This window comes from Ailuropoda melanoleuca, chromosome 6, assembly GCF_002007445.2.
Source record: "Ailuropoda melanoleuca isolate Jingjing chromosome 6, ASM200744v2, whole genome shotgun sequence".
Taxonomy (NCBI): domain Eukaryota; kingdom Metazoa; phylum Chordata; class Mammalia; order Carnivora; family Ursidae; genus Ailuropoda; species Ailuropoda melanoleuca.
In genome coordinates, this window is record NC_048223.1 from 70,619,098 (window position 1) to 70,642,242 (window position 23,145).

Sequence of the window (23,145 nt, forward strand, 5' to 3'; positions counted from 1 at the left end):
CCTGATAAGGAAAAAAGAATCTCCAGTTATTACATGATCTCAGGCTTAGCAATAAAAAACGAATTTCTTTAGAGGATGGCCTACTTCACAATTCCAGAGAAAAACCACTGAGTGTGAATATTTCTTTTAATGGATGCTTTAATGTTATTTTCAGGTAGCCAGTAATTATAACTTTAGCCTAAATAAATACATACATTTTGGTACACTTATTTCACAGACATTTACATTTACATGATGTGTTCTCAAAAACAGCAGTAACTACAACAACATAATATGGGTTTTTATAAGACAGGTAGGATATCAGTGTGTCCTGCACATATATAAAACTATGCTAAGCAGATGGGGTAAACCACAACAACGACAAAAAAACCTGACATAACTGTAGGAGGTTCACAAAACAATTCACATAGAGTTTATTTACAAAATGTCTTGAAAGCATGATCTCACTGAAAATGATAGAATTATAACATCTATCTAGGACCCAAGCCTCTGTAAATACAGGAAGCCACGTTCTTGGGTGGGTTACCCACACTGGAATGTTCTCTGATTTTACATTGTAGAAAGAACACTTCCCATAAACAGAGAGCTCTCTGGGGACATCTACAGGACTAAGTGGTAACTCTCAGGGAAGCAATGGTTGGGGAACTTTCGGTCATGCTGTATCATTAATGAATTGCCTGATTTATAACCAATGTAAATTTGGAGCTGGCTCCCTTCCCAGAATGCTTCCAAGCAGCAGCACAGCAGCAACAGAAACACCATCGACACAGGAAAAGACAGCAGTTTGAGGAATTAAAAAAATTGAAGTTTTGGCCAAGGCATAAAGATATAACGGATGCTGAGTTCCACAGGGAGAGCAAGACCTCATGGAGAATATAAAAAGTGAAATAGTAAAAATGAATAATGTAACACTTCAACCTTCTCCACACCAAAGCTCTAAGGGGCTCCAGATATGGGGACAGCAGACATGGGCAGCATCTGCAAAGAGATTATTTAGGGAGAGAGTTGTGCTGTGAGCAGCCCCTCCACACCATGGGAAGGTGAAACCCGAGTAACTGAGGGCTACAGCATTCAATGCTGCACTATTGTGAAGATTTCCATTTAGTATTTGCATAATGTATTTATTAAAGTTTAGCTTTCTCTGAGGAAACTATCACTAAAACAAGAATGACAAGAGATGTGCTTTTTGCCCTATGTTGTACAAATGGTTCCATTACAACCTATAAATATATCATTTATCACAATCCCTTTGCAAATTTTTCTTTAAAATAGTTTCCTTTAAGAATACGCTCTTCCTTTACTGAGTTTCTACTTATAACTTCATAGAATATTTAGATTATCTTTAAATAGACAGAAAATATTTATTATAATAATAGGTATCCTCATATTTGCAGATGAAGAGAAGCAATCCTCGTAAATTGTAATGCCCCATATAGTATTCCAAATGTCTTTACTTGCTTTGGGGTATTTGATATAGATTATAGATTTTAAAATTAAAAAGCAAAAAATAGTAATTTAGTCATATATCATACTAGCTAAGATAAATTAAGAAGCTATATCATTTACATGTCAGGGAAAATTTGTATTATTGTACTAATACTTAAAATAGATATAAAATGATTTCCAGCATAATTTATTATCTTATAATCGGGTATGAGCTAAGCTGATGAGAAGAAATATTGAAACCATCTTGCAAACATCAGTAGTATTAACCCACCTTGGCCTCCTAAATCAGTTCTGGACTCACCCATCACAGACCATGAACTAATTTAAGACTCCCAAACTTTTTAATTCAGAGCATTTCCAAGTGCCTACGGCTGTAAGACACGTTTCAGGAAGAAAGAAGTGACTAAAAGCCCTATTCACAATAATGGGTTTAATATGTAAGAAATGGCAGGCTACTGCTTTGCAAAGCACATTTTCTGCTTTGGCCCTTGGCCATATTTACCCAAATTTCTTAAGGGGATTTTTTTTTTTCTCCCTTAGAATTACTTCATGAAAGTGGAATTCAAGAAATTATTTTAAGAGTCATTTAAAATGGGAAGTCAGCCGAAGCTGGGGTTTTGGTTGATAGCAGCCAAAAACATTGTAAGGAGCATTGGAGGCTGTGTAATTTTGAAAGGATTGTGTTTCTATGCATTGTATTCAGTAGTCTACAAGAGCAAAAATGATAAGAAAAAAAAGATTTAGCAGATTCTATTGCCAGGGATGCTGGCAGGCTGCCAAACACACAGAGGTAGCAAACATTCCACCTCTTTGACTGTCTTCAGAGTAACATTACCCTTCTGCTAAATGAAAGAAATGGTGCCCATTGAAATCTGCAGCATGAAGTTACACCCGCTCAAGTTGTGCTTGCTTTTCCTTCATACAAAATATTTGTGCATCTGCTAGCAGGAGGTTAAATCCTTACCTCGCGTATAAATTGTAGAAAATATCATGTTAATTGTTGATATGACAGTAAAGACATAAAATCTTAGTTAAGCGTGCTTCATTATATTGTTTGTGTCTGACAGTAAATTGGGATAGTTGCATTAACTTTACTTTTGCTGCATTTTATATATACACATTTATATACATATGAAGAGACAGAGAGGCGGAGTCGGGAGTGGGACATGCAGCCTAGAGAGTTCAAGACAATGTATTCTTCCTTGTTTCAAGAAGTAAGGGTTGCTTCCTGTCTCTTATTGTCTCTTATAATAAAGCTGTTTGGTTAGGATAGTTCCTAATTTTCTATCACATTACTTATCATTTAGGCATGTCAGGAAAGAGAGAAAGAATATACATATCATCCAATTAATGGATTTTCTGAACATAAAATGAGGAGAAAAGAGAAAGAAAATAGTGTTTCCTTCTGATTTTGTAATGGAACGTATTAACCTTGTCTCTTTGGAACAAGAAGTCTATTTGTTTGAGGAACTGAGCAACCTCCTAGAAAGGAACTCATTCTCTGTGAAATAGAAGTGATGTGCATAATCTGTCCAAAAACTGCAGGCTGGTTGCCCGAGGGTAGAGGAGAGTCTCAGTATAGTGTGATGATCTCCCTTGAAGTAGCCCTCGGCCTGATTCCCTGTAGACTTGTGACTCATGAGTGAATCTTTGAAAAAAGGACACTTTCTGTTGTTGTGGAGTGTAACTCAATACTTGAAAAGAACAAAAGGGGAAGAAGGATGTCTTTCCAATGTGGCTTCAGTACCCAGTGGAATCTGATGTGCACAGAGTAATGGGCAAGAAATGAGTCGGTGAAGGAACCTACAGGAGGTGACAGGACCCAGAAAATGTAGCACAACTTCAGAATGGCTGAATGGATGACTGCCATCATGAGCCAGTGCAGAACACAGAAGGTTCATGAACAAATCTGAAGGGAAACAGTAGCAGAGGAAAATATAGGTGCTGGCACATCGTGTTACTGTTTATTCAATGTTTAAGCCAACACAGACCATGTGCTCTGCCATTTACAAACATTATCTCATTTGATCCCCATGGTAAGTCTTTAAATTAGATATTATAATTCCCATTTTGCACATGAGGCAAGTGATTATGTAAGAGCAGATGTTAAAAGCATCCACTTACAGGTATCCTCCTCCTTTCACATTTGAAAACATAAAACAAGTCCATCTCTAGGGTCTGAGGAAATGGAAATGTTGGATTGTAAATCAATATTAGAACAGCAAAAGTAGGAAGTAATGGTGTTAATAAGAATTTATAAATAGAACAATATATGGTAACTGTTTATACACACTCCTAAAGTGGTGGCAGAGAGAGACTGCTAGCTACACTTCGAGGAAGACGCGGTCCAGCTGCAGAGTCTGGACCAGAGTTTCTGATGAAGCTCCTGAATCCCTGCTATTCACTCTCACAGGGAAACAGGTGCATCGGGAAGCCACACCGCAACCGTGGCTTTTAAAGATACGGGAAGGACACCTGAGGAACCAGAAGTTATTCACCGAATTAAAATTACTCCAGCCAGCAGCAAGGTAAAATCTTTAGAGAAGGAATGCCCTAACTTGATGAGAGGGCAAGGGAAAAGAATCTTCAAGTGAAAGGACCAGTCCAGATGCCCACCAAGACTCTGAGAATCACAAGAAAAACTCCTCGTGGTGAAGGTTCTAAGACTTGGTATTGTTTTCATGTGAGGATCCACAAAAGGCGCATTGATTTGCACAGTCCTTCTGAGATTGGTAAACAGATTACTTCCTTCAGTATTGAGCCAGGAGTGGAGGTTGAAGTCACCACTATTGATACTTAAATCAAACTTTTTTTATAAATTTATTATCAGTTGTTTGAAAAAAAAAGATTTGAAGTGAAAATATAATTTAAGGTCTAAGATAAAACACGATGAAATTACTAATGGTACTAAATAAGACCACTGAAATATGAATAACATTAAGAACTGGGACCAATAGTTTAAAGTATCAAAGGCTTATGCCATGGCTACACCCAAGAAGGAAAATCAACGTTTCAAGAATGCCACCCCCAGGAGGTTGGGGTGATGGAGGGCACTTGTGATGAGCACTGGGTGTTATATGTAAATGATGAATCACTAAATGGTACTCCTGAAACCAATATTACATGTGTTAACTAACTGTAAATTAAATAAAATTTGAAACAAATTAACAAAAAGAATGCTACTCCCTGGTAAGAATAACACAAGCTGTAAATTATCCATTGACCATGAAATTCTGGAAGGATTTCACTCTCCCCCTCTGCCCCTCCCATACCATCTCTTCACCTCTCTTTTGTACAGATTTGAAAAGTAGGAAGCAAGGAAAGGTAAAATCTTAAGCCTCCTCTGCTTTCGCTTGCAGGTGTTTTCTTTCTAGCCTCCACATAAAATTTTTGTCACCACAAATTATCCTAACAAATAACTGTGACCTTGTAAACTAATAAAAATGTTTAGGCAATTTATCCACAGTTAATAGGTAACAGAGCTGGGATTTGAACAATATCTGATTTGAAGAGCCATGCATTATTTTTTAATCTTTTATTTTGAAATAATTGTATATTTACAGGAAGTTGCAAGATAGTACAGAACGCTGGCATGCACCCTTCACGTTTTACCCCTCAATGGTTACATTACATGTAACTACAGTATAATATCAATACGAGGGAATTGCCATTGGTGCAAAGTGGGTGTGTACTCTCAAGTCATTTTATCCCATGTGTAGATTCATGTAACCACCACCACAACCAAGGTACAGAACTATTCCATACCGCAAAGATTTCTTTCAGACTACCCTTTTAGAGTCACACTCACTCTCTCTCCCGGACTATCTCTAAATCCTGGCAACCATTAATCTGTTATCCATACTATATTTTTATTTCAAGAATCCTGTATAAGTAGAATCATACAGTATGTAAATTTTGAGATTGATTGTTTTTCACTCAGGCTAATGCCCTGAGGTTCATTCAAGATATTGCACCCATTAATATTTTGTTCCTTTTCATTGGCGAGTAGTATTTCATGGTACAGGTAAATCACAGTTTGCTTAACCAATCACATGAACATTTTGATCATTTCTACTTTTTGACTATTACAAAAAGCTTCTATGAACATTATGTATATATTTTTGCATAGACTTAAATGATCATTTCTCTGAAATAAATTCCCAGAATATAATTGCTGGATCATAAGGTAAGTGTATATTTAGCTTTTGGTTTTTTTAAGAAATTACCATTTTTTTCCAGAATAGGGAGCCATGTTTTAACTGCTCTATTTTAGTGCTTCCTAAATTTAAACAAGCTACATCCACAGTAGCTATGATAGCCAGCTTCTGATATGAACCCCAGTGATCCCTGCCTCCTCCTGGAATCCACTACCTTGTGTAATCTCTCTCCATGTTTTACTAAGATTGGAATGTATGGCCAAGTTATGACAGAAGTAATGGTATATACTTCCACGATTAGGTTTTTCTCTTTCTCTCTTCTCTCTCTCTCTCATTCTCTCATCATTTGTTCTAAAAGAAGTCATGTTGTGATAAGCCCTATGAGAGAAGCCCAGTGGCAAAGAACTGAAGCCTCCTTCCAAAACCACATAGGAGAGCTCAGAAGTGAATTCTTCAGTCCCATTCAGGGTCTTCAAAAACTATAATCCGGCCCAATACCTTACTGCAACCTTATGAGACACCGTAAACCAAACTCAACCAGCTAAGATACTCCAAGATTCCTAACACACACACACACACACACACACACACACACACACACACACACACATACATACAGTGAGATAATAAATATTGTTTTAAAAAGCTAAGTTTTGTGTGCTTCACTATGCAATCATAAATAGCAAATAAATATTTTGATATAACAGGTATAATGCTACAATGATAAGAACTTAAAATATGAGAGTGGCTTTGAAAGTAGGTACGCCATGTTGTGTGAGCTGAAAAAACAGCAGGGATTTTGAGATTAGGTTATACAGAACTGTAGCTTCTCTTTTGTGTTTCCCTCTCTCTCTCTTTCTCTCTCCCTTCCTTTCTCTCTCTCTTTCTTATCACCTGCTGTGGGAAAAGACATGTTGTGAGTAGCCCATATGGTAAAGAACTTAATCCTACTGTCAGCAGCAACATGAGCAATCTTAGAACCATATTCCTGAATCCCAGTCAAGTCTTCATATACTCTAATTCTGGCCAAGGCACTGACTGAAACCTAACGAGACAATCTAAACCAAAACCATCCAGCTAAATCATTGAAGGATTCCTGACTCACAGAAACTGTGAGATAATAAATGTATTTTCAAGCCATTAAGATCTGGGGTAGTTTGTTATACAGCAATAGACAGCTACAATATAGCTGCTAATAAGACTTGAGAAGAAAGATACCCACGAATAGGGAAACATGGATAAGATTAACCACATGCAGAAATAATTTGGAAAAATTTCCATAAAATTGTCCACATTTTAAACACAGCTAAGAGGTCCATGATATTGTCTTAGAAAGGCATAACTAGATTGTGGTTATAATTTGGAGAATACAGCTTTATCACACTGAAGTTTACCCTCTTTGAGTAAAACAAAAGGGGTCATTAGTGTGTTTCTTGCACCATTCAGGAGAGCAAATATCCTGACCAGGTAGTGTGAATTCACTTGGCCAATGTTTCTCCCTATTGAGGGTAACATAAAACTGATGACGCTAGACCATGCAACCAACTCTGGCTCTGATTACCCATTCACCAAGCCACCTTCTAATTATAACCTGGCTTAGCACACAAATTTTCCTAGGAGAAGACCAGTTCACTAGCTAGTTAGTATTATTTCTAAGCTACTTTGCTTCTTTTTTTTTTTTAAGCTACTTTGCTTCTGTGACCAAAATCATAAACAAATATTCAGTTTAATTGTTTTCAATTTAAGTGTTTTGTGGCCATGTTAGCAAAAGCCAGCTAGCATAATCCTGATCAATTTCTGGATGCCCTGAAAAAAAATGAGTTTGTTAATCTTTAAGTCCAAAAGACGTGATAACTGTACTCATCTTAACAACTAGTGAGCTTGCCTCTGGTCTCCATAAAGTCATCTCTGACTTAATCTCACTCTAAATTCAATACTGCTATTACTAAATCTCACTGTGTCACTTATCTAACCAAACAGCACTTATCAGTAGCTTTCGGGAAAATTATGAACATGATTCCTTTACATTTTTTACAAAACAGATGAATGAATGAATGATGGGCCAGATAAATTTATGAATCCCAAGTTCAAAGGAGACATTTTGGATGTATTAACAAGGCAGCATAACAAGCCAGTGGGGAAAAAACAAAAAGACAAAAAACACCTTATGCATAATGTTTAGTGTGGGTATGTGCTTCAATTTTCTTAGCCAAGCACAATTTTATGAAGACCTTATGTTTAGAATCACAGTGTTTGAAAGCTGTTATTTTGCATTTTGGGATTTGCCTTATGAGAGACAGAGGCCAGAGGCTTCTGAGTTGAGTACAAATTACAGAAGAAAGCCTTGCATTTTTTATGACCTAGGTTATTGTCCAATCAATGGGTTATTGGACCTTCATTATTTTAATTAAAATTGGTGACCTTAATGAGATAAAAATATATTGAGCTAAGCTATTCTTTTCAGAGTCTTGAAAATTTTGCTAGAAAGTAGCAGTCTCCACCTTTCTCATGGTACCCATCGATTCTGTTTAGTCTTTTTCTTTTGGCCTGATTCCTCTTTTCTTCTTTGATTTCTACTTCTATATGACTTCTTTTTATTCATGCTTCTTAGAAATTTTATGAAAATGACACTCCATCCCAGAGCAGTATATAACCAGGAGTCATAACTCCATCCCAGAGCAGTATATAACCAGGAGTATATAACCAGGAGTCATAAGTGATACATTTAAAAAGAACCCTGGCACATTCAAAATGTCTACTCATTCCCTGCATTGTTAGTTATATATCTGGATTTAGCTTCAATGTATTTTAATTCAAACTCTGTCCAAAATGATCCTCTTATTTTTTTGTGTGTTTTTTCAATTTATGTGTTTATTCATTTATGGAAAAATTATTGAGTGCTTGCTGTGTATTAAAGAAGTTGGATTTAAAGGAAGAAAGGGAGGAAGGGAGAAAGAGAAAGAGAAAGAAAGAAATGGATTCTACTCTCAAAGGCCCTACAATGTAGCAGAAGGACACGAAAACAAATGAGTACACTAAAATGCTACAGTGTTCACATAGAAGCAAATACGTCAAAATAAAATTCATTATTTTCTAAATGGGTATTCTTTTCTAGACCAAGTTCATCTGGTCAATATCCTTGTTTTTTAAAGTTACTTGGTAATAACTGTCCTGACTTTATTATATTTTCTTGATTTGCTATATTTGAGATGTACATAATTAGATATTTGGGTTATCATTCCTGCTTTCAGCTCTGAGATACAAAAAAAAAAAAATCCTTCATAAAATATGGTAATTCCCTTAAGCTGACTTTTAGAACATCCCTTAAATGTATCTTTGGCTCACAATTTTTTGTTTATAATGTTTCTGGAGATTAGGAAAAATCAATATGAGCCAGGTAAAACAAGTAAGGAGTAAATATCTAAAGAATAATACCAGGTAGCAGAAAGGAAGTTAGAATTTTTTTGTATACTAGATACTGTGTTATATATGAAAAGTAAGTATACATCTGTATCATTTTATAAAGACTATGGCCCAAAATATATAATAGAATTTATATTCTTTTGGAGTTTAGAAAACTAATGCATTTCTTTCTCTTTCCATTACATTAACAGTTCAAGAACCAAAGTTATGATAATTCACGTTAGATAGGATTAAAAAAAAAAAGACTCTCACTAACCTCGTAACTCTTCACACACGTTTTACCACCAAATGACTTACCACACAAATGATTTACAACAGGCTCTGTTTTTCAGAGGGTTTTTTGGTTTTAGGATTGCCAAAAAGCAATTGTAAATCTTCATTTAATCTAATTTACAGGTGAAGAAACTGAGGCTTATAAATATAAATTACCCAGCCTGTCAATTATTGGTCAGATATAAATGCCCAAGATTATCAGATTAATATTAACTAGGAAGTATTCAGTTCAACAAAGATTTATCCAGTGGAGATTCAGACTTAAACCTGCCATAATTCATAGTCCATGCTTTTCCCAGTACCTAGGTAGTGTTAATTAGTACAAAATACTTTCTCCACAAGGCTTGGTATTTGGAAATGCCATATAACATTTTTCTGCTTGCCATGATAATAATGTGTATTGCAACAATTTTATTCCCAAAATATTTGCTTTTAAGTTAGGAATTTCTTTTCAATTTTTCTTCCTACAAGGTGGGTATAGAGAAGAGTCAGACACTGATGGCAATTCTCACCTGCTCTGTTATGCTTTAACATAATTAAGAAAAGGATGTAATACAAGGCTTTAGCTAAAGGTAACTAATGTGTTTTCATTAAAGTCCTAAAATGTCTAACTCCAAAAGAGAAGACACGGCTCTCCTAAGATATAAGCTAACCATACTATGTTAGGAATTAAATGGTACTGGAGGCTGAAATTTATAGTCCTAATGGTTTTTCAAAAGCAGTGTACATTTAGTTCTTAACCGTGATTTTATTTTCTGAATCTAACTTTATTTCAAAAAGTCCTTCCATATAGAAAATTTCGTAATGGACAAAACTCACAAGATTTACTGGATCATCAAATACTTTCCCTCACTCCTGATGAAGTCATTTGAAATGTCCTAATAGCCAGTAGTCATCCCTCTAAAACATTTTAGGGAGTGAGGGGATTCTCCCAAAATAGAAATGTTTAAGAATGTAACCTGACACAAGAGCTTGACTTCTTGGCTCCTGATTTTAATGCCATTTTCCCTCAATATATCACTAAGATATATTTATACAATATAATGAGTGGTTTTAGTCACCACTCATTTCAGAGTAAAGGGCAAACAAAATGAAATGTCTGGAATGGGTGTATATTTTAAATTAATAAAGTTACTTTATTTTATCCTCCCCTTCTACTAGAGAAGCTCACTGCAAAACTACAGTAAATAAACTAGCACTTATTATCCAATTATCCACAAATATGTGTATGATTTAGCTCTATTTGCAAGAATTCCAACAATGAGAAAGTTAAGAGTTTCACAATTATCTGAAAAAGCCCCCATTCTCTCTCTACTCCTCCTTACTCTCAGATTTCAAAAGACCAAATTAGCACTACTGAATAAATTATCTTAATGCTACACTACTGCTTCTAAGTACATACAAACAGAAAATACGGTTTCACAGTATCCAGGGGGATCCAGGGAGGGATCCAGGGAGATCAAAAGAAATACAGCCTTCAATGTGTGCTAATCACTGGATCCTTGGAGGTTTTCAGAGTCACAGCTTAATGAGAATGATGACTTCCCGAGGGTTCCGATGAGATACCAGTCCTGGCCAACACCTTGATTTCAGCCTGGTAAGACTGTGAAGAGAGAATCTAGCTAATTTGCACCCAGACTACCGACCCACGGAAATGGCAGGATAAAAAAATTGTTTTGTTTTAAACTGTTAAACTTCTCATAATTTGTTATGCAGCAATAGGCAATGAATACAATTTATCATGTTTATTCATTAGAAGATTCAGTATTGTAAAGATGTCGATTCTCAAGTTAGTCCAGAAACAGACTGGCATATATACAGTCACTTGATTTATGACAAAGTTGACCTTGAATTGAAGTGGAAAAAGATGCTTGATTTAATAATTGGTAATTAACAGGTCTATAGGATAGCTACATGGGGGAAAATGTATCTTGACCTTTATCTCACAACATAGTTAAAAGTCAATTCCAGGTAAATTGTACATCTAAATATAAAAAAAAAAAAAATTAAGTTCTATGCAATATCTTGATGTTAAGGTTTGGCAATTACTTCTCAAACAAGAAAAAAAGCCACTAAACATAAAGGAAAAATCCCACTGATATACTGAATTCTATTAAAATAAAAAATTATGTCTCTCAAAGAAGCCAACAAGTGAAAAGCAAGTCACTGAGTGAAAGAAGATATCCATAATACATTTATCTCACCAATGAAAAGCATATAGAATGTATAATAATCCCACATCAATAAAAAAAATCAGACTATTCATTTAAAAAATCAGTAAGAGTTTTATAATTATTTCACAAAATTGGTAATTCAAATGGTCACTAAATATTTGAAAAACTTCTCAAAAAGCATATCAAGGAAATAGCTATTAAAATGCAGTACCACTAACATTGACTAGAATGGCTAAAATGGAAATGACTAATTACTATCAAGTGTCAGCTAAAATGTGGAGCAACTTAAAAAGCAACTCTTATGGATATGAAATTGATATGAAACTTTAGAAACTGGCAATATCTTCTAAAACTGAATGCATCATACCTAATGACCTAGGACACCCCTAGGTATATAAATCCATCAGAAATGTACTCATATATATGCTAAAAGGTATGTATACAGAATGTTCATAGCAGCACTAATAGTAATTGCCAAAATCTTAAAACAGAATACTTTTTTCCCAAGCACAAATATGAATGAACCTAGCTAAACAAAAAGCCATAGTTGAATTTCACAAACCACTTTGAGTAAAACAAGCTTGTTGTAAAATTGTACATACTTGATTCCATTTATATAAACTTTAAAAAAACGACAGACAAAACTAATTTATGGTGGTTATTATGGACTGAATATTTGTGTCCCCCCCCTTTTATGTATTGAAACCCTACTCTGCAATGTGATGGGAATAGGAGGCAGGGCATCTGGGAGGTAATCAGCATTACATGATTTAATGCGGGCTACCCTCATGCATGGGATCAGAGTCTTTATGGAAATCACGAGAAAGCTTGCAGCTCTCTGCTCTCCACCATGTGAGGATATAAGGAGAATTCAGCCGTCTGCAACCCCAGAGAGTTCTCACCAGAATTTGACCATGCTGGCACGCTGATCTCAGATTTCCAGCCTCTCAAACTGTAAGAAATAAATTTCTGTCATTTATAACCCACCTAGTCTATGGTACTTTGTTATAGCAGCCAGAACAAGCTAAGATAGTGGTAGAAAATGATGGTTACTTTCTAGAAAGTTAATGACTGGATGGGCACCAGGCATGCCTCTGGCATACTGATGTTATCCATTCTTGATCTCATGGTGTTTTCACTTTGCAAAAAGTCATGAAGCTGTACATTTGATTTTTCACTTCTCTGTACGTTACACTTCAATAAAATGTTTATCAAATAACCCAAAGAAATACATATTTGTTATAAATCAGGAATAAATTAACAAGAATCCATCTCCCCTTATTAAATAGTAGAATTTTTCTCCAGTGCCCCCTACACAGCTAAACAAACACATAAATACACGCACATACCTATATACACATACCTGCCAAATATTGTTATGTTGAAGATACGCTTATAAAGGATGACTGATGAATATTAATCTTTAAAGAACTTTCACTGTTGCTATATATATATATATATATATATATATAGTTTCTTTGCCTGATGTAAAAGATAAGAATTTTATAATTGTGTTAGGAGTGTTTGAGAATGACCTAAGTGAAATGTTAACCCTCTATATAGTGACATATATCCTTGAGGCTGTAAAAGATATAGGAAGGGCAACTTATCATTTTGTGTGGTAATCAGCTTCTAAAATGGCATCCAATGATCCCTGCTTCCTAGTATTTACAACTATGTGCATTCCCCTCCTCTTGCGTGTAGGCTGAATCCAGTGACTTGCTTCTCGTGAACAGAATACAGCAAAAGAGAGATGTCATTTCCAAGACTAGGTTATAAAAGACTGTGATTTGTTTACTTCACCTGTGCTTTCTATCTTCTCACCTAGTTCATTCTGCTGAGGCATTGGCCACGTTGTGCTGCTCTTGAAATGGCGCACATGATAATGAACCAAAGGTAGACCGTCCAACAGAGCCTGACAAAGTGAGAGGGACTGAACCCTGCAAACGATCACGTGACTATCTAAATATTCGGTAATATTTAATCTTTATGATATTTTATTGGGTTGAGTGAGGGTGCATAACTTCTTCATTCTTAGAGAAAATGTCACAAGTCAATCTTTGTAAATTATATAGAATTTGTGAATCTAAAATCAGAACTATTCATAACTTTCAATTAAAATATAAAATTATCAGCAATAGGTTTTAGTTTTTTTCTGAAGTAGTTCCTCAATCCCCACCCACTCTATGACAATTACTCCAGGTTTCAGAGAAAAAACACACAGCAGATTTAAAAAAAAAAAAAAGTATTTCTCTAGGTTTATCTTTCTGACATACTTGTGCTCATTTAGAATTTGTTCAGCTGTTGATTTTAAAAGTTCATTTCCTCATGCATAATGGTTACAATATAGTTAACAAGAACCTCAAAAACCTAATCTGTTTCCGTAATTATAAAAATAGGAAAGAGGTTTTATATTCAACCAATGTATGTATCTAAGGGATCAGGGAGTCTTCCGCTCTCTTACCAATAGAAAAGTAATTTACCATACTAGCAAAGGCTTGTGTCTACACAATTTTCATACAAAATTATGCAGCTTACTACTTGAATTTTTAAGGAAATTGCTGTATTTTGTAAGAATGAAAACAGAATTGTTAGGATCAAGCAATGACTTACATGACATAGTTGGCATATTTTATTAGTCTATCGTCCCTAGATGGAATGCTAACAATTGAATATAGGGATACCTTTCTTTGCAATTTGAAGGCAGTTTTAGCCCCATAGTCCACATTTGCTCCATAATTTTCTCGAAACGGCATTTTCTTGAGATCAGTAATAGATTTTTGTGATATAAAAAAAGGTATGAATACATAGTATTCCAAACACAACAATGACCTACAGTACTTGTAATCCAGGGGTTGCCTGATAGGGCTATCTAAGATTCGTCTTCTTTTGAAAATTTTTTTTATATTTATTTTTCTGGTTGTGAAGAATTCATATTTTATACCAGTGAGAGAACACTGTCACAAAATGCTAATGGGGTGGTTTCATCTTTCAAGCTCTAGATCCAGGGTGCCTGCAACAAAAGGAGGCCTATGAAGGTGTTTGGCTGGGCTATAAGACTAGCCAAAGAAGGATCACCTTCATATGTGTGAAATATAAAGCTAACATAGCATGAGTTGGCTAGTTTAGAAAGCAACAATAAATGAGGTTTTGGGTGGAAAAGCCTAAATAGAGGGGGGGAAAAAGCAAAGGTTGGAGAACAATATGTATAATCTGATCTCTTTTTGGAATATTAAATGATTTAAAAACATATATTTGCATCCATCTACAAGGAAAATGTCTGAAAGAATATATAGTGGTTATCTCTGGATAATAGAATTAATTGACACTTTTGTTCTTTTTCTCTATTCTTTTTAATGTTCCTATTGTAAATATGCATTTTAATTGCATATTTTTAAAAAGATTATTTATTTTAAGACACCATAAAGTAAGCATTCCTTTTTTCCACTGTGACAAATACTTTGGTAGAAGTCAGTGTTACACTGATGAGTAAGATAAATATGGTTCATGTTCAGGAGGAGCCTATAGTTTAATAGAAATAACACAGAATCAACAAAGAAGATCTAATACTACATAATAAGTGCAAAAATAAGTTAGATACAGAATTTTATGAAAGCATTATCAAAGGAAACTAACAGAGTCCAAGAGCTAACCTACAGCAAGGGAAAAGAAATAACTATAATTATAAGAAATTCTTTAAAAATGGCAATTTTCATTAATCATATTTCACTTCAATTCTAAAATACAAAGTATACTTAAATTCTGTTTCAACTTCTTATTCCCTTAACCTGGGGATGAAACACCTAGTCTCCCCATGTTGGGTATTTTACTATTAAAATCAGTGGGTTGATTGTTCAGGTTGGAAAAGGCCTACTCTGGGGCACCTGGGTGGTTCAGTTGGCTAAGTGTCTGCCTTCTGCTCAGATCATGATCTCAGACTTCAGGGATCAAGCCCCACGTCAGGCTCCCTGCTCAGTGGAGAACCTGCTTCTCCTTCTGCCCCTCACCCTGCTAGTACTCACTCTCTCTCTCAAATAAATAAATAAAACCTTTTTTAAAAAATTTTAAAAAATGAAAAGGCCTAATCCTACAATTGCTTCTTCCTAGTCTCTTTTGGTTCAGAAATGATGTTGATAAAACCTAATAGATTTAGGAACTCTCAATAACAACATCATCACCAAAAACAAAAGTATTTTATCATCTTTTAGAAAATAAGGCAATTATCACATCACTAGTAGCATTCTACAGTTTACTCAGAAATATCCTTTAAAGAGAACATGTTTTATATTTGCTTTTCATCAAACATTTTAAGTATTTTCTTTATGAATTTCAAGAGGCACTGATACTGGTTTGTTTGTTGTTTGTGTTCATATTCTTTTCAACTGTGCACTTCTGGGGGCAAGACATGATGTTGTAGCCCGTTTTACAGTATCTGTTTCACTGTTAAACTGGGCAGTTTTTCTTGACATAAAATCCTATATATTACCTTTGTACAATATATTCAGTTGAATTCCCCTGCCTGCTACTCCAAGAAAAAAAGGCTATAAATATTAAGCCAGGAACAATGATAATAAAGTATGGCCAATTTAGGGCACCTGGGTGGCTCAGTCAGTTGGGCATCTGCCTTTGGCCAGGGTCCCGATCCTGGAGTCCCAGGATTGAGCTCCTTCTCCTCCTCCCTGCTCAGTGGGGAGTCCTGCTCTCACTCACTCTCTCTCAAATAAATAAATAAAATCTAAAAAAAAAAAAAGAAAAGTATGGCCAATTTAGCATATATATATGTGTATTTTGGGATATACGTAGATCCCTAAATTTTAACAAATGCATTACCTATAATTATAATGTGTTTAAAAATAAGCTAAAATTGGGGCGCCTGGGTGGTTCAGTCCTTAAGAGTCTGCCTTTGGCTCAGGGCATGATCCTGGCATTTTGGGATCGAGCCTTGCATCGGGCTCCCTCCTGGGAGCCAAATAAATAAATAAAGTTTTTTTAAAAAAATTAAATAAAAAATAAGCTAAAATAATTAAAATTTGAAGAGCTTATGATTTTTGAGTAAACATCAGTTTGGACTAGGCAGCACTGCACTGAAAATGGCTGGGAGTTCCCCACTGACAAGAGCTAGAGGAAAGGCTTTTATAAAACAAAGGTACAAGCAAAGCATGGAAATTCGTTTTCGGCTATAACTTAAGCAGTTGCCTTATTTGGGAAAGCCTACTTGTCTGTTTGTGATTGGTTGTTCTTGCATTTTGATTTCTTAACCTTGAGGCATTTACAGGAATTGACTGGCTTGGGTTTCAGTTTGGTTGCCAAGGTATTCGAACCACCTAGGTCTAATGGCCTCCGTGTTTAAGTACTTTAACATATGTGACCTGTATTTCTTTATTCTTACTATAATGGTAACATATACATTGGCATATTTTTTGCATTCAAGGCTGCTTCATAGGAAAGTCTGGGTTGTAATTTCCCGTTTCTCCCTTTCTGTTCTCTTAGGAAATTCCAAGATTCTAAAAGTCAATGCCTGTGGAAATGAATCATTAACATTTCAATGAAGTACCAAAATCAGTAAATGCAAATCACAATTCTGACATCTACATGAACTTACATGCAAGTGGCCCATTTGCAATTATCACACTTGACTTTTCTGTTTATAAAACACAGATATCTTAACCTTAATCATTGCATCATCCATATGTGTTTCCATCTTTGGGCTTTCGATTATACACCAGCCAGGCAAGAAAATAATACTCTTTATAACACCTAGAGATCCCTGTAAGAACCAAATAGATAGCCTACTGGGTTACCAGATGCTCTGTAGGACTATAAAATTAAAGGAACAGATGCTCTTTGTTAACCTTATCTTCTAACAAAAAATAAAGTTTTAAAAAATAGAGATTGGGAAGGAATCTTAGAAACGTAACATCTCCAAATATCAGGAAGTTTGAAAGAAAGAGATAATTGAAAGTGTTGGCTAAGATCATAAAACTAAAGATGAAGGGAATATCCTTTGATAACAAAGAGAACAGACATCAGGAACCAAATGATGATTTTTCAGCGAATAAACATAATGCATCGTGGTAAATATGGCATATGTGACAAAGAACAGGGAAAAAAGTTATCTAGGCAATCTCAAAAATGATTTTTTTAGTAAAGAACAAAGCTTGCTATTATATAATCTTTGTCAAACTGATTTTAAAAAAGAAAAAAAACTGTTCAATTCAGTCAGGGTAAAAATACCTAATTTTGAGGAAAGAGCAATCTAAGGATTTCAAATACAAAGAGACAAAAATAATGTTTTACAGGTAGTGATCCATGCATTGCCTTATAAGTAAGAATGAGAAAGGACTGGGGAGATGAAGAAAGCTAAGGAGCTCTCTGAAACTCATATTGCACCAGATAAATCACAAACGAAAAAACCAAAACCTTAAATTGTCTTTGTCTTCTTAAAAAGGTTAAAAAATAAAAGACATGCACACACACACAGGACTGCATGTGAAACTGGTCCGTGGATTGCTTCGTTCTTAATTTCCTGGTTGTGATAGTACCCTGCAGCTATGCAGATCATCACAGCTGAAGCCTACCTGAGATCTCCCTGCAGAGTTTCTTACAACTTCAGGTGAATCTACAATTATCTCAAGCTAGAAGTTAAAAGAATAAAATAAAGACAAATAAAGAATGACCTGTATAACCATATTTGAGTTATTGTGAAAATTAATTAATCCAAGAAAATCAACCTTGTAAGGAAATGAAAGAAAATTAATCTGATAAATTTCCTTTAAATGGTCTTACACCCTATATTTGGGGATGTCATTAAGACCCTGGGCTAATTTAATAGGACATTATTTAATACTGGTGAACTAAGAGAGTAATCAAAGGCCCAGAAGTGGACAGTGTAAGAGTATTATATGACTATGACCTGCAAAGAGCAACTCAATTAAAAAAAAAAAGGAGCAATCATACAGCTAAAATTAAAAAAAAAAAATCAAGACTGAAAATACCAGAAGTCACCAATCAAAATAAAAAGAGGGAAAATCTAAATTATTGTTTTAAATGTTAACTGCAGCAAAGGACATTTGTTAAAAAAATAAGTAAATAAATAATCTTTTAAAATTCCAAATACATTGGACTACTCAAAACTAATTGAGATAGATAATAAACTTAAATGTAAAACTCATGTCCATTTAGCTCCTAGAAAAAATGTAGAACCATATCTTCACAACTTTGTAGTAGACAAATATTTTTAATTAATTTATTTTATTTTTTCTTTGTACAAGATGTAAAAAAAACCACTAACTATAAAAAGTTGATTTCACATAATTAAATTTTTCTGCTTATCAAAATACCATTAAGAAAATAGAGAAACAGGGCAAAGACACAGATTGGGGACAAAACTGTAATCACCGTACACATATCCAATAAAAGACTACTATCAAGAATATATGAAGAACTCCTACAGATCAATAAAAATACAAAAAATTTGGTCAAAAAATGGACAAAGAATGTGAACAGATCCCTGAAAAAGAGATACACAGATAGTCAATAAGAATAGAAAAGTTGCTCAATATCTTAATCACTAGGAAAATTTATATTAAAGCCATTAGGAGATACCATTTTGCATTCACTAGAGCAAGCAAAATGAGGGGAACTGGCAATAGTAAATGTTAAGAAGTAAAGCATTCAAAACTCTCATACATGCTCGGGGGAATATAAAGTGGTATAAATATTTCAAAAAGGAGTTTGGGAGTTTCTTAAAAAGTTAAACGTATGCCCTTGCAATTATCCAATGCCCCTGTAATTCCACTATTAAGAATAGAATTTATTAAGGAGAAATAGAAATTCTAACTTAATGTCGGTAAGAATGTCCAGGGTTTCCTCACTCATAGTAGCCCATTAAATGAGAAAAACCTTAATGTTTTTAACAGGAGACACTGTGGTTTATTAATACAATGGAATACTATTCATCAATAAAAAGGAGTGTGCTATTGATATCAGCAACAATAGGGATGAGACCAAAAATATTATACTAAGCAAAAGAAGACAGATGGACACAAAAATAAATAATTCATAATATGTAAAATTAATCATAAAGTAAATGTATTAGAAATAATTCCTTTGGATTTTTGCTCAGCTTGTTCGTGAGAAAAGAATGAACAATTATCCTTAGATTTTCAATTGCCCTCAGGATTCCCTATTGTCAAAATCCATATCAATTTCAAACGTCATTTATTGATTTTTTTATCTAGGCTTATTTTCAAAAAGCAGTCAAGTGATCACTGAAATGAATTTTCTTTAATCCAGTTTGATGCTGTTGACATTGTCTTGTTTTCTGTTTACACAGCATACAAAAATATTAATATTTCTGCAGACTAGTTCAACGCTAGAACTCTTTTACCTAAAAGAATGATTATAGTATTTAAAATTACTAATTGAATTGGGAAATTTCTCTGTTTGCCTCTAGAAACTTTACACACTATATTCTCAGTATACATAGCAATGGCATGGTAAAGAGTCATGTTAGTGCAAAAGTATGGGACACCAGAACAAACTAGTTCATAATCTGGGAATCAAAATATCCTCAGGAGCACAGTAGTGACATAATAGTGGATTAAAATTGGCAGGTGCAAAGTTTCCAGCACATCCAGATAATGTTGCAGCTCTAATAAACTTGCTGTTTTACCATTATTTCACCAGCAGGTGGTAAAATTGCTCCCTAATCCATATTCTACAGTGACTCAACTACTGTCTATGCTTCTATTGTTTCGTGTTTTCTTGCCATTACAAACTCTACATTCTCTCAAAATTTATTTCTGCTTACTCAGAAGTTTTGTTTGTCTAATAAGGTCACCTCACTACTACCTTTTATCTTCGTGTTTCTGGCTTCTGTACTGCTCCTCATTATTGCTATTTCTATGTGACCTTTTTTATATAAACCACAAAAGAGGATCCAACTGAATTGGCCAATTACCACATATGGTAGATAATATCAGTACTGGAGGGTATACACCTCTCATATTGGTATCCTTATAGATTATTGATCATTCTACATGGCTGACTTTGAATGAGAAGTGATCCCTGCTCCAATAATCCTCGGCTAGATTTGCAGGGTCATATAGAACTAAACACAGTAATGCATGCATTAGGAATCCCTCGGAAGGGAGCTGTGAAAATGCCAGGAACACAGAGGCTCTCTGGAAGAGGCTTGTAGCCAGAGGTCACCTTGCACAGTCTGCCCCAGTACATTCATTTATTAGGGTCTCCATCAGGGCATCGCTTTCATTCCACAGATCTGTGTTCATATTGGTGAAGCATTACCATGTGATTAAAACCATACCTTTGAAATTCTTTAAATATCTGCCAGTTGAAAATGCCCCCTCATATTCTTCATTTTCTAAATCTTCTTAACCATTTGGTGCATTTGTTTTGTTAGGGACAAATTTTATTTTATTTTTTTTTAAAGATTTTATTTATTTATTTGACAGAGATAGAGACAGCCAGTGAGAGAGGGAACACAAGCAGGGGGAGTGGGAGAGGAAGAAGCAGGCTCCCAGCAGAGGAGCCTGACGTGGGGCTCGATCCCGTAATGCCGGGATCACGCCCTGAGCCGAAGGCAGACGCTTAACCGCTGTGCCACCCAGGCGCCCCTGTTAGGGACAAATTTTAGAATAATTTTGTCAGTTTCAAAGAAACCTTTCTTGAAAATTAGGTTGGAGCTGCATTTTTATAGGTTATTCAAGGGTAAATTGGCATCTAAAATATTGACTTTTTCCACCAAGTCACTTTAGTAAACTAAAATCCATTGAACTGAACTCTTATAATCCAGAAATTCCAACAGGTCCATATTGGTGAAATGAAATTAAACAAGAGAATACTAATTGCAGTATGGCTCAGCAGCTATAAAAGAAATGTTTTGTGATATTGCAGTATATCAAAATCATTTGAGAATATAAGAATGATACTAATTTCTCTAATATGATAGTTCAGAAAGTGAAAATATGAACCTTGATCGAAAAATAATACAAGAACTATTTTGTAAGCAGCTACTATGTCCCAGAGTTCCAAGTGCTTAATATGTATGGAACATTTAATCCTCAGTGGGGGATTTATCAATTCCATTTATCAAATGAGGAAACATTTGTAAGAGGTTAAGCAACTTGCTTAATGTAACACAGCTATTAAGTGGTGGAAAGAATGAACTCCCAAGTTCTCCAAGTTAGATCTAAAGACTCTAGTCTTAAGTGTTACGCTAGATCTATCTGTGAAATATGAAAAGCGTTAATTTGGGGTGCCTGGCTGGCTGAGTTGGTAGAACATGCAATTCTTGATCTCAGGGATGGTGAGTTTGAGTCCCACTGGATATAGAGTTTACTTAAAAAAAAAAAAAGGCAACAATTTAATCTAGCAGACAGCATTTATTTGTGATCTACATTGACTTTTACATATGTTTAAAAAACTTTAAAAGAATGTAAGTTTTTGTGAAAATAAAAATCAATATCTATTATCACTACATCATCTATATTTCCCAAATCTTTATGTGATTATCAAATAAAGTATCAAAACCAACCTATTAATTTGAGAACATATTTTGAAGTGTATTTGCCTTAGGCATTAAAATGCTTTTAAAAATTAATCAGTTCTTAATTAAAATCATTACTCTTGTCATTTTCATTTTAATATTCCTCTCTAATTTTTAATTTCAGAAAAAGTCATTCATTCACTTATTCCTTCAAAAACAAGTTACTTATGATCTACTATGTGCCAGGCATCATGATGCCATAGTGATGAAAAGAGACTTGGAACCATAGTCTTGGCTTTCCCTATCGCTTAGATTCTAACAGAAAACATGATAAATAGTTGTAATCATTGCTATTATTGGCAGGTATGAGGTGCTGTGTGAATATACTGGGGTACCTAATTCATAAGCTGGGTTGAGAAAATCCTTCCAGAAAGAAGTGACATCCAAACAGATATTCAAGGATGAGTAAAAATTATTGTAGAGAAAGGGTAGAGGGTCCAGACAGAATGACAAAATTATTGAATGTTCAGAGGTGGTAGGACTTGGTGAATAATTTGAAAAGGGACTATCAGAGGACGATGGCCATGTTTCTGGCTCCAGAGCTCAGGTAAATATTAATATTTCCTTCAATTTTCATTTTTAAACTGTTTTTATACGGATGATCTCCATTTAATCTGAGAACAACCTTTTGGAGGATACAAAGGTATTTTTCTAGATTAAAATATAAAAGGGTTTGCCTAAAGTCTCAGCTGAAGGGAAGGTGATTAGTGGAAAGCACATAGAATTAATTTCTTTTTACCACTATTTCATTTCTACTCCGCTTTAGAACACACGTTTAATTCTACTGTCTGAAGTACAATATGTCTTCTTTCAATCTAGATTGCTATCCCAATTCAGGCCTATGTCATATTATCCCCTTTGCTACCTAATGCAGAAATTCCTCACTGGCTATGCTGACAGGAGCAATCCATCATCATTGCATCATGGCTGGCAGAACAATTTTGATCAAATACGTGAATACCCTTATTACCCTCAAGTGCAGAGTGCACTTAAATATTTTGTATAATGGCCAAACAAATGCAGAAGGACAATGCATCTCTGCACAAGGCTTCTGCAAGTCTCTCTCTTGTTCTGTTACCCTCCCTCTTGATTTCTAATCCAT

At 34.8% G+C, this 23,145-nt stretch overlaps 1 protein-coding gene and 1 pseudogene across 3 annotated transcripts in view; one reads left to right on the top strand and one right to left on the bottom strand.

Annotated features, from left to right (window-relative positions):
- LOC109490940 overlaps positions 1-4,246 on the top strand; it is a 29,728-nt pseudogene extending 25,482 nt beyond the window's left edge.
- Positions 1-23,145, bottom strand: part of CTNNA3 (catenin alpha 3) — a 1,722,523-nt gene that overhangs the window by 271,153 nt on the left and 1,428,225 nt on the right. The gene's annotated exons all lie outside the window — the stretch shown is intronic.